The 10,939-nt window shown below is 46.2% G+C and overlaps 1 non-coding gene across 1 annotated transcript; it reads right to left on the minus strand.

Annotated features, from left to right (window-relative positions):
• Positions 1-1,315: 1,315 nt before the first annotated feature.
• Positions 1,316-1,376, minus strand: LOC116537558. Its single transcript, XR_004263192.1, has one exon. It is a non-coding gene; the product is annotated as a U7 small nuclear RNA (small nuclear RNA).
• Positions 1,377-10,939: the final 9,563 nt, after the last annotated feature.

Below are 10,939 nucleotides of genomic sequence, written 5' to 3' on the forward strand. Positions count from 1 at the left end.
CTGGAGTGCAGTGGCATGATCTCAGCTCACTGTAACCTCTGCCTCCCGGGTTCAAGTGATTCTCCTGCCTCAGCCTCCAGAGTAGCTGGGATTACAGGTGCACAACACCACACGTGGCTAATTTTTATATTTTTCTTAATAGAGACAGGGTTTTGCCATGTTGACCAGGCTGGTCTCTATCCCTGACCTCAAGTGATCCTCCAGCCTCAGCCTCCCAAAGTTCTGGGATTACAGGTGCGAGCCATCAGTCTTGATGTATGTGTGTGGAAATCTGACCATCCATTGCTCCTGGTATATATGAGAAGATCACCAATCACTAAGACAAAAACATTCCAAGGGCCACATTCCCAGAAATTAGCCAATGATCTATCATGGTTCCTTGACACAGGCAAGGAGTAAGCTACCAGATCTGCTTGTTAACTCTTTCCTCCCAGGAGGGTACTAGTAACTCTAGCTGGTGGCACCAGGAAGTCAGGAGCTGAAAATATATAACTCTGACCCAGGTTAATCAATTAGGTTTTCTTGGGTGTGTACTTAGGAGTGGAATTGCTGGGTCACGTGGAAACTCTATGTTTAACTTTTTGAGAACCTGCCAGACTGTTTTCCACAGTGGCTGCAGCCTTCATAAATTTGTTCCACCAATGCTGAAGGGCTGCAGTTTCTCTATACCCTCACCAACTGTTTTTTTCATTTGAGCCATCCTAGTGTGAAGTGGTATCTCATTGTGGTTTCGATTTAATTTCCCTAAAGACCAAAGACATCAAACATCTTTTCTGTGCTTTTTGGCCATTCCTGTATCTTCTCTGGAGAAATGTCTATTCAAGTCCTTTGCCTGTTTTTTAACTGAGTTATCTTTTTTTTTTTTTTTTGAGATGGAGTCTTGCTCTGTCACCCAGGCTGGAGTGCAGGGGCGTAATCTCAACTCACTGCAACCTCTGCCTCCGAGTTCAAGTAATTCTCCTGCCTCAGCCTTCCAAGTAGCTGGGACTATAGGCACCTACCATGCCTAGCTAATTTTTGTATTTTTAGTAGAGACGGGGTTTCACCATGTTGGCCAGGCTGGTCTTGAACTCCTGGCCCCAGGTGATCTACCAGTCTCAGCCTCCCAAAGTCTTGGGATTACAGGAGTGAGCCATTGTGCCTGGCCCTGATTTATCTTTTTGTTGTTGAGTTGTAAGAGTTCTTTATATAATCTGAATATTAAATCCTTATCAGACATATGATTTCTTAGTATTTTCTCCCATTCTGTAGGTTGTCTTTTCACATTCTTGATAATGTCCTTTGATGCAAAATATTTATATTTATTTATTTACTTTGGGGATTTCCAGCAAAACCTGAAAGCCTGCTACACAAATTCTAAAAAAGCTGTGACACTCGAAATTTTTTTTTTAAGAAAAAGAAAGGGAAGAGGAACTGTATTTTACTTTTGTTGCTGAATTTCTACAGTTTTCTATATATATGTATATATATATGTATGAGTATATATTGATATATAAAATATATGTATGTATAATATAAAAATGTATGTATGTATAAAGATTTATAGATAAATATTATTTATATATAAATATATATGTATGTGTATATACATTTACGTATATACATTTATATACATGTATTTATTTATATATTTTTGAGACTGAGTTTCACTCTTGTTGCCCAGGTTGGAGTGCAATGGCGTGATCTCAGCTCACTGCAACCTCCACCTCCCGGATTCAAGCAATTCTCCTTTCTCAGCCTCCTCAGTAGCTGGCATTACAGTCATGCACCGGCTAATTTTGTATTTTTAGTAGAGATGGGTTTCTCCATGTTAGTCAGGCTGGTCTTGAACTCCCAGCCTCAGGTGATCTGCCCACCTCCGCCTCCCAGAGTGCTGGGATTACAGGCATGAGCCACCATGTCTGGCCGGTATTTATATATACAAATGTGTGTGTGTGTGCGTGTGTGTATTTAAAACCAAGGCTGGGCACAGTGGCTCATACTTGCAATTCAGTGCTTTGGGAGGCCGAGGTGGGAAGGTACCTTGAGGCCAGAAGTTCAAGACCAGACTGGCCAATGTAGTGAGACCCCATCTCCATAAAACCTTTTAAGAATAGCCAAGCATGGTGGCTGCATGCCTGTAGTTCTAGCTACTTGAAAGGCTGAGGTAGGAAGATAACTTGAGCCCAGCAGATTTGTAGCCCAGCTGCGGTGAGCTATGATTGCACCACTGTTCCAGCCTGGATGACACTATGAGACCCTGTCTATAAAACAAAAGATGAAATTAAAAAAAAAAATTAAGAAACTCAAGAAATTTCTGTGGAACAAAATGCCCATTTGCCCTTGATACCTCAAGTTCTACTCTACTCTAATAAGGGTAACAGACGAAACCCGCACCTAAAATCACTTGTCAATGGGACTGTTTCTTGTGTTCTCTTTTCCATTTCTTCTCTGTTACAATCTGAAGCTTCTAATACCATGCGCTTGTTAAGGTTCCCTATTCCTGCCTGGCTCTTGTTCTTTTCAGATTGTCAGTTAGCAGTTGTATTGTTAAGTACAAATCACTTTCATTCCCCTTATTAGTCCTGGACCCCAAAGAGGTGGCCTTTCCCCTGTGGTGGGATGTGTCGCTAGGCAACTAACTGTTCAGTGTGTTTACATCATAGGAGAGGCCCTGGGGCTTAGACTGTGCTGAGGTCCCAGGTGGGGCCTCTAAGGAGAAGACGCCCTTGACTCTGTGTTTGCCTAAAGCTTTCCTCTCTGTTTCCTGGACACTCACCAGTCGCAGTGACTCCTGAATACACCCCTGCTTAGACAAGTGGGTTCCCTTCTGCTGCATGGCTTGGACTATCTCTAACCTGCAAAGGAATCCCTGTCTTCTCTCTGCATCCATTCCACTGACAATAAAAACTTTCAGTTTTCTTTTCTTTCTTTTCTTTTTTTTTGACAGGGTCTTTCTCCATAGTGAGACGAGATCTCACTATGTTACATAGACTGGTCTTGAACTCCTGGCCTCAAGTGACCCTCCTGCCTCAGTCTCCCAAAGTGTTGAAATTACAGCTAAGAGCCACCATGCCCAGCCCATGTAATGTCAAAAAGTGGGGAGGCAGAGGTTGCCGGCAAAGTCATCAATATATGGAGACTATGCATTGGTTTGACCTAAAAAGGCAGTATATCGCCGGGCGCGGTGGCTCAAGCCTGTAATCCCAGCACTTTGGGAGGCCAAGGCGGGTGGATCACGAGGTCAAGAGATCGAGACCATCCTGGTCAACATGGTGAAACCCCGTCTCTACTAAAACTACAAAAAAATTAGCTGGGCATGGTGGCGCGTGCCTGTAATCCCAGCTACTCAGGAGGCTGAGGCAGGAGAATTGCCTGAACCCAGGAGGCGGAGGTTGCGGTGAGCCGAGATCGCGCCATTGCGCTCCAGCCTGGGTAACAAGAGAAAAACCCCTTCTCAAAAAAAAAAAAAAAAAAAAAAAAAGACAGTATATCTTGAAGCAGGGGTTTACAGACCACAAGCAGATTCAAAGATTTTCCAATTCGCTGTTGGCTAAGGAAGGGAAGCTTTGTCTTGGGATCAGCATAAAAGAATGTTAGCTCTGACCTGGGTGCATGACTTCCTCCAGGACCCTCAGGAAGAAATTTAGAACAAAGAACAGCGGTCAGAGTTCAGCCCTCAGTTTCCCCTCATCTGAGGTCTGTATGCCGGCAGATTCATCTGGTGGAGGACTGGGATTCTTAAAAACTGAGAACTCAGGGCCATATGTTTAGGCGTTATCTTTAGTTTATAGGGAGCCAGACATCCTAGGAGTCTAACTTCCTTGCCTATTGTTTTAAGCTACTGCAGCATTACCTTCTTGCTTATCAAGTTGCTCACTTACTTCTGAGGGCTAGCTAGTGCCTGGAACTTCCCTTGAAGAAACCCAAGATGTTTCCATATTTCCATGTTGTAGGGGGTTGGGCGCAGCAGGTCAGAGGGGTCCCTGCTCCATGTCAGGCAAAGCCCTGCCTTCCTTTCCTTCACATCCTTGACAAAAAAAAAAAATTTTTTTTTTTTTTTTTTTTTGAGATGGAGTCTCTCTGTGTCGCCCAGCCTGGAGTGCAGCGGTGCAATCTCGGCTCACGGCAACCTCCACCTCCTGGGTTCAAGCTATTCTTCTGCCTCAGCGTCCTGAGTAGCTGGGACTACAGGGGCACACCATCACACTTGGCTAATTTTTGTTTTTTACTAGAGACGGGGTTTCACCATATTGACCAGGCTGGTCTCAAGCTCCTGACCTCGTGATCCACCCGCCTCGACCTCCCAAAGTGCTGGGATTTACAGGCGTAAGCCACCACACCCAGCCCACGAAGTTGTTCTAAAACTGCAGTTTCTGCCCTGGGAAGTGGCTTCCAGACGTCACTTCTACTCTCACCTGGAAAGGAAGAGCAAACACTTCCCAGGCCCCCAGTTATCAAGGGAAGAGGCTCTCCTCCCCACACCACTCCAGCCCCAAGAAATACACAGCAAAAGAGAATAGGACACACACATCTGTCAGTTTCATCAAGAGCTGGGACCCAGCCATGCCCTCATCGCCATGAAGTCACATGCTGCAAACACCCCAGACACAGGCTGCAGAGCAATCTCTATGTTGGCTTTGCTGATGGGACTCTCCAAGGACTTCAGCTTCTTTCAGCCCTCCATGCATCTGAAGTTAGTAGTTTTTCTAGAAAGAGCAGTTGAGAGTTTGGGCTCCAGCATCCTAGGTCTGAGGGTTTTGTTTTGTTTTGGGTTTTTTTTGGGACAAGATCTTGCTCTGTATCCCAGGCTGGAGTGCAGTGGCACAATCATGGCTCACTGTAGCCTCAACCTCCTGGGCTCAAGTGATTCTTCTGACTCAGACTCCTGCAGGTGTGCACCGCCATGCCCAGCTAATTTTTTGTATTTTTAGTAGAGACAGAGTCTCACGTTGCCCAGGCTGGTCTTGAACTCCTGGCATCAAGCTATCCTACTGCCTCAGCTTCCCACAGTGCTGGGATTACAGGTGAGAGCCACCCCACCCGGCCATTCTGAGTCTCTTATTCCTCCACTTACTGTCTCTGTGCCTTGGGCAAGTGACTTACTCAGTTTCCTCCTCCAATAAAGGAATCATAATGCATACCTCACTCATTCGTTGAGAGGATTTATTAAATCATTTATTTAAAGTGCTTGGCACAGTTCCTGGCACACAGCAAACACACAAAATTTCTCAGTAATTATATTATTTCATTAAGTAGGTTGACCCACATTTTTCTTACCTTTCATGAGGCCATATTCATTTTACCATCCCCCCACCCACCCAAGCCCCACTGCACGAACTCAGCTCAGGTATTGCTTTTGAATTCAGTTGAGGTCCCTTGACCTCCTCCTATGTCACAGAGGTATAATGTGGGACTGTTTTGAAGTTTTGTTCCAGTTTCTGCCTTTTTTTTTTTCTTCTCTGTATGCATAGGCAGCCTCAAATTCTGTCCTAACAAGCTCAGGGTCAAGTGGTTACGGGTTTAGTTTCTCAGGTGGGGAGGGGGTGGGCTGATGCCCCCTGAAGGAAGCTGCTTTTTCCCAGGGAGTTCCCTTAGAGCAGATCCAGCTCTGCGGGAGGATGGGCAGGTTTAAGACACATTTTCGAGATCATCTATGTCACAGCTCACCTAAACCAATTTGGTCATTCACATTTATTGGTCCCTTTGAAGAATTAATGGAGGCTGGGCTCACATCTGTAATCCTTGCACTTTGGGAGGTTAAAGCAGGAGGATCACCTGAGGTCAGGAGTTCGAGACCACCCTGGTTAACATGGTGAAACCCCATCTCTACTAAAAGAATATGAAAATTAGCCAGGGGTGGTGGTACATGCCTGCAGTCCCAGACACTTGGGAGGCTGAGGCAAGAGAATTACTTGAACCCAGGAGGCAGAGGCTGCAGTGAGATGAGATCACACCACTGCACTCCAGCCTGGGCAACAAAGCAAGTCCCTGTCTCAGTGAAAAAAAAAAAAAAAAATTAATCGAAATGGCTCACGACAAAAAGTTAGAAGTAGGTGATTGTGATTTGCAGTTTGTTACAATGAAACCAATTTGCAGTTTGTTACAATGAAAGCAAGTCTCAGAGACTAGAGCTCTGTCCCACCTACAAATATTTACCAGCAAGCTGGCAAGCAACAGCTGCAGAGCCTGTTCTGTAAGTTCTATTGAATGGCAGCTCTCTGTTCTTTCAGGACCCTGCAAAAAAATATTTACCTAAGGCCAATTCAACAGTATCCCAGCAGCTGGACCACACAGATTCAGGACCAGGTGGGGGAAGCCTCTGAAAGCCCAGGACGCAGGGCTGTGCCCGAAACCTTGGGCGCCAAGCAAAGTATAAGGGCTACTAGGCTTGCAGTGGCAGGAGGATCACCAGAGAGCAATGTCTGAAGCCAGTCCACGGAGCCAGTCCACTGTGCCCAGCCATTCCACCAGTGTAGTCACTTATAAATCCACCACACAATTAACAAAGCTAGCCAAAGGGCTTGGGGTTTCCTTCCTGAATAGGGGCTCCTGATTAACCTTTCAGATGCTAACTAAACATCCCCAAATTGTGTTTCCAATTGAGAACTGTGAAGATCAAACCTAAAACACACATACGCACACATGCACATGTACACACGCACTCACACACACACATACACACCACCTTTGCTGAAGTACAGTACTTAAAGGTAAATCAGACAATATAAAAGCTTACAGCTCTTCAAATTCCTTTTTATGCTAAGTCAGAAAAAAAATGGCACAACTTATACCTAACCACGAATTTTGAAAACAAGCCACAAGTTTTCATCTGGGCTCTGTCCTCTGTCTTGTACCAGTAACACAGACAGCCACCTCCCAGACCCCCATCCATCAGTTGGCTTCCCTGACACCCTGCTTCCAGGCTTATCCTCTGATTGGGGACCCAGGGTATTTAGGAGTCCCTAGAAGGACTTCACATGAAGATGCAGGTAACTAGAAGACCCTTAAAAATTAGTGCTTCGGCCGGGTGTGGCGGCTCACACCTGTAAATACAGCAGTTTGGGAGGCCGAGACAGGAGAATCATCTGAGGTTGGGAGTTTGAGACCATCATGGCCAAAATGGAGAAACCATGTCTCTTCTAGAAATACAAAAGTAGCCGGGCGTGGTGACACATGCCTGTAATCCCAGCTACTCAGGAGGCTGAGGCAGGAGAATCAATTGAACCCGGCAGGCGAAGGTTGCGGTGAGCCGAGGTTGCGCCACTGCACTCCAGCCTAGGCAACAATAGCAAAACTCCATCTGAAAGAAAGAAAGGAAAAGAAAAGCAAAGGGTCCCTGAAGGTGGCCCTGGGAGAGGAGCCCAGGCAGAGACGGTCCCAGATCATGCAGACTCCAGGAGTGAAAAGAGGAGGCATGGACGCCTGGATGTGGGAGGAAGCAGAGGAAACCAGAAGTCAGGAAGGAGCGTGCAAGATTCTGTTGAGCTCACAGGACCTTGAACATGCTCACAGATTAAATGTCCGTCAGCGGCTTTAGTTGTTCACAGCTTTTCAGATTAGCTGCCTCGAGTGTGGGCGGCTTTTCAATAAGCACTGCTGATTAATCGTCCTGGAGAAGCTCTGGCAGTGCGTCTCCTACTTTCGGTGCCAGTTAGAATTGCCCCAGGTGCTGATTTGTATGCAGATTCCAGGTCCCCATGTCCAGAGGTTCTCACTGAGGACACCTGGGGTGGGACGCAAGAATTCGGATTTTTAAGAAGAACCACAGGTGATTCTATTGTACTTGACCCCTGCGAAGCACCCCTCTAGGTGTGGAGCACTTTTTTTTCCAACAGGAATATAGCTTTATTAATTAGTAAATTTATTAAATACTATATACTCAATGTAACATTTGAACAATTCTTGTTTTTTGTTTGTTTGTTTGTTTTGAGACGAAGTTTCACTCTTGTTGCCCAGGCTGGAGTGCAATGGCACGATCTCGGCTCACCACAACCTTTGCCTCCTGGGTTCAAGAGATCCTCCTGCCTCAGCCTCCTGAGTAGCTGGGATTACAGGCATGTGCCATCATGCTCAACTAATTTTGTATTTTTAATAGAGATGGGGTTTTTTCATGTTGGTCTGGTTGGTCTCAAACTCCTGACCTCAAGTGAGCCTCCTGCCTCGGTCTACAATTTTTAAAAGTGTAAAGAAGATAGGTTGGTTCCAGGTCTTTGCTATTGTAAACAGTGCTGCAATGAACATTTGTGTGCACTTGTCCTTATAGTAGAACGATTTGTAATCCTTTGGATGTATACCCAGTAATGGAGGGGAGCACTACATGCTGGGGTCAGTTGGGGGGAAATAGGGGAGGGGCAGTGGGGGGTGGGGAGCTGGGGAGAGATAGCAAGGGGAGAGATGCCAGATGTAGGTGATGGGGAGGAAGGCAGCAAATTGCACTGCCACGTGTGTACCTATGCAACAATCTTGCATGTTCTTCACATGTACCCCAAAACCTAAAATGCAATAAAATAAATAGGAAAAAAAAAAAAGAAGAAGAAGATAGGGTACAGTGGGTCACATGTGTAGCCCTATCTACTCAGGAGGCTGAGAAGGAGGATTACTTGAGCCCAGGCTTTTGAGGCTGCAGAGAGCTAAGATCATACCAGTACACGCCACTCTGGGTGACAGAGCAAGAATCTGTCAAAAAAAAAAAAAAAAAAAGAGAAAAGGGTCACTAAATCCCATCACGTGAGATGTTTGGTTATCTTATTAACAGTTTAGATACTGTAATTTCAGGAAATGTTTGGGCATTGTTGAAAAAACCCGCACTTTGAAAGAAGAGACCTTCCAAACAGGCGTTGTGTGAGCAACATGGCTGTATAACCACCTGGGTGCAGGTGGCTAAGGCTGAAAAGGGCATTAGCAAAGGGCAGTGTGGGATAGGAGTTGGTTTTATAGGTTTGGGTAGTTTTTTGGGGGGCGGGGGTGTTGCAGAGTAAGTTCAGTTACAGTGGTGGGGTTGGGGCAAGGAGTATACATGACCACAAGTTCAGTTACAATGGCAGGGTTGGGTGACAGGTATTTACATTACCATAAGAACAGTTAAGATGGCAGGGTTGGACGAGGGGCTTGTCCAGGGAAGCCCCGCTGGGCGAGCAGGGACACTGGCGAACGCAGGCAGGGGGTGGGAGACTTCGGCCGAGGCAAGCAGGACTTCAGACTCTCAGGCTCCAGGCTTGCATATGGAGACCTGACAGGCATGAATACATATGAATGCCTTTGCATAAGCAGGATCGTACATTTCATGGGATTTTGTTTGTTTTGGACAACAGGGTTGTCCAGGCTGGTCTTGAGCTCCTGGCCTCATGTGATCCTCCTGCTTCTGCCTCCCAAAGTGCTGCCTATCAAATGAGGATACCTAAACACTGTCTTTTCTTTCTTTTGGCCCCCACCCCTTGCTTTTATCCTCCCCACTCCTACCAGCATCTCCACCACTCTCTGGTGTGTGTTCTTCCATATTTTTCTCCTAGCTTGCATAAGCAAACATATCTGTATTGGACTCTGTCGCTGTTTGACAAAAATAGGTTCTTTTTTTAAAAAATAGAGATGGGGGCCTCACTATATTGCCCAGGCTGATCTCAAACTCCCAAACTCAATCAATCCTTCCACCTTGGCCTCCCAAAGTGTGGAGATCACAGGCATGAGCCACAGCTCCCAGCCAAAAAAAATGGTTTTTTTTGGGAGGGGGGTTTATTTTTTGAGACAGAGTTTCACTCTTGTTGCCCAGGCTGGAGTGTAATGGCACGATCTCAGTTTACTGCCACCTCTGCCTCCTAGATTCAAGAGATTCTCCTGCCTTAGCTTCCCAAGTGGCTGGGATTACAGGTCTGTACCACTATCCCCGGCCAATTTTGTATTTTTGGTAGAGATGAGGTTTCCCTATGTTGGTCAGGCTGGTCTTGAACACCTGACCTCAGGTGATCCACCCACCTTGGCCTCCCAAAGTGCTGAGATTACAGGCATGAGCCATTGCTCCTAGCTAAAAAGGTTCTTTTTTTTTTTTTTTGAGACAGAGTCTCACTCTATTGCCCAGGCTGGAGTGCAGTGGCATGATCTTGGCTCACCACAATCTCCACCTCCCAGGTTCAAGTGATTCTCCTGCCTCAACCTCCCTAGTAACTGGGACTACAGGCACATACCACCACACCCGACTATAATTTTTTTGTATTTTTAGCAGAGACAGGGTTTCACTGTGTTAGCCAGGCCAGTCTTGATCTCCTGACCTCGCGATCCACCCACCTCGGCCTCCCAAGGTGCTGGGATTACAGGTGTGAGCCACTGTGCCTGGCCAAAAAAAAAAAGCTTCCTATTGTATATTCACTACTCTGTGATTTTGCCTTTTTTCACTTACCATTACCTCTCTGAAACCTCTTTAAATCTCGGTGCAGATTTAATGGTTCCTTCCAATGGCTACATGATATCCCATGGCAGGGCACAACTCACATGTTCACTATTTCTATTATTCTGCCAACAAAACAGTGCTACAAGACATGCCTGGCTGACAAGGAGTTTATAATATTTCAGGCTAACCTGTCCTGTTGGATCTGTTAGCTCAGACTGTATAATAAACCACATCAAAACTTAGTGGCTTAAACCAATAATCATTTGACTTTGCTGAGGGTCAGCTGGGTGATATCATTATGGTCTGGGCCAGCTCTGCTGATCTCGGCTGGGTGCCCGTGTGTGTTTTTGGTCAGCTGGCAGTTGGCCAAAATGTGGGTCGGCAGGCTGGGTGGCCTGGGGGCAGGAGGGTCTCAGCTGCGGTGTCTTGTCTCTGCTCCACAGGGGCTCTCATCCTCCAGTAGGCTGACCGCAGCCTTTCACATGGTGCTCTCAAGATTCCAAAGAACAGCAAGAGAGGCAAGCCCAGGTGTGCATCTCTGCTTGTGGCATGGTCGTTTTTGTCCCACTGACCAAG

The sequence above is a fragment of the Sapajus apella genome, unplaced genomic scaffold (assembly GCF_009761245.1).
Source record: "Sapajus apella isolate SASKATOON/1434 unplaced genomic scaffold, GSC_monkey_1.0 scaffold111, whole genome shotgun sequence".
Taxonomy (NCBI): domain Eukaryota; kingdom Metazoa; phylum Chordata; class Mammalia; order Primates; family Cebidae; genus Sapajus; species Sapajus apella.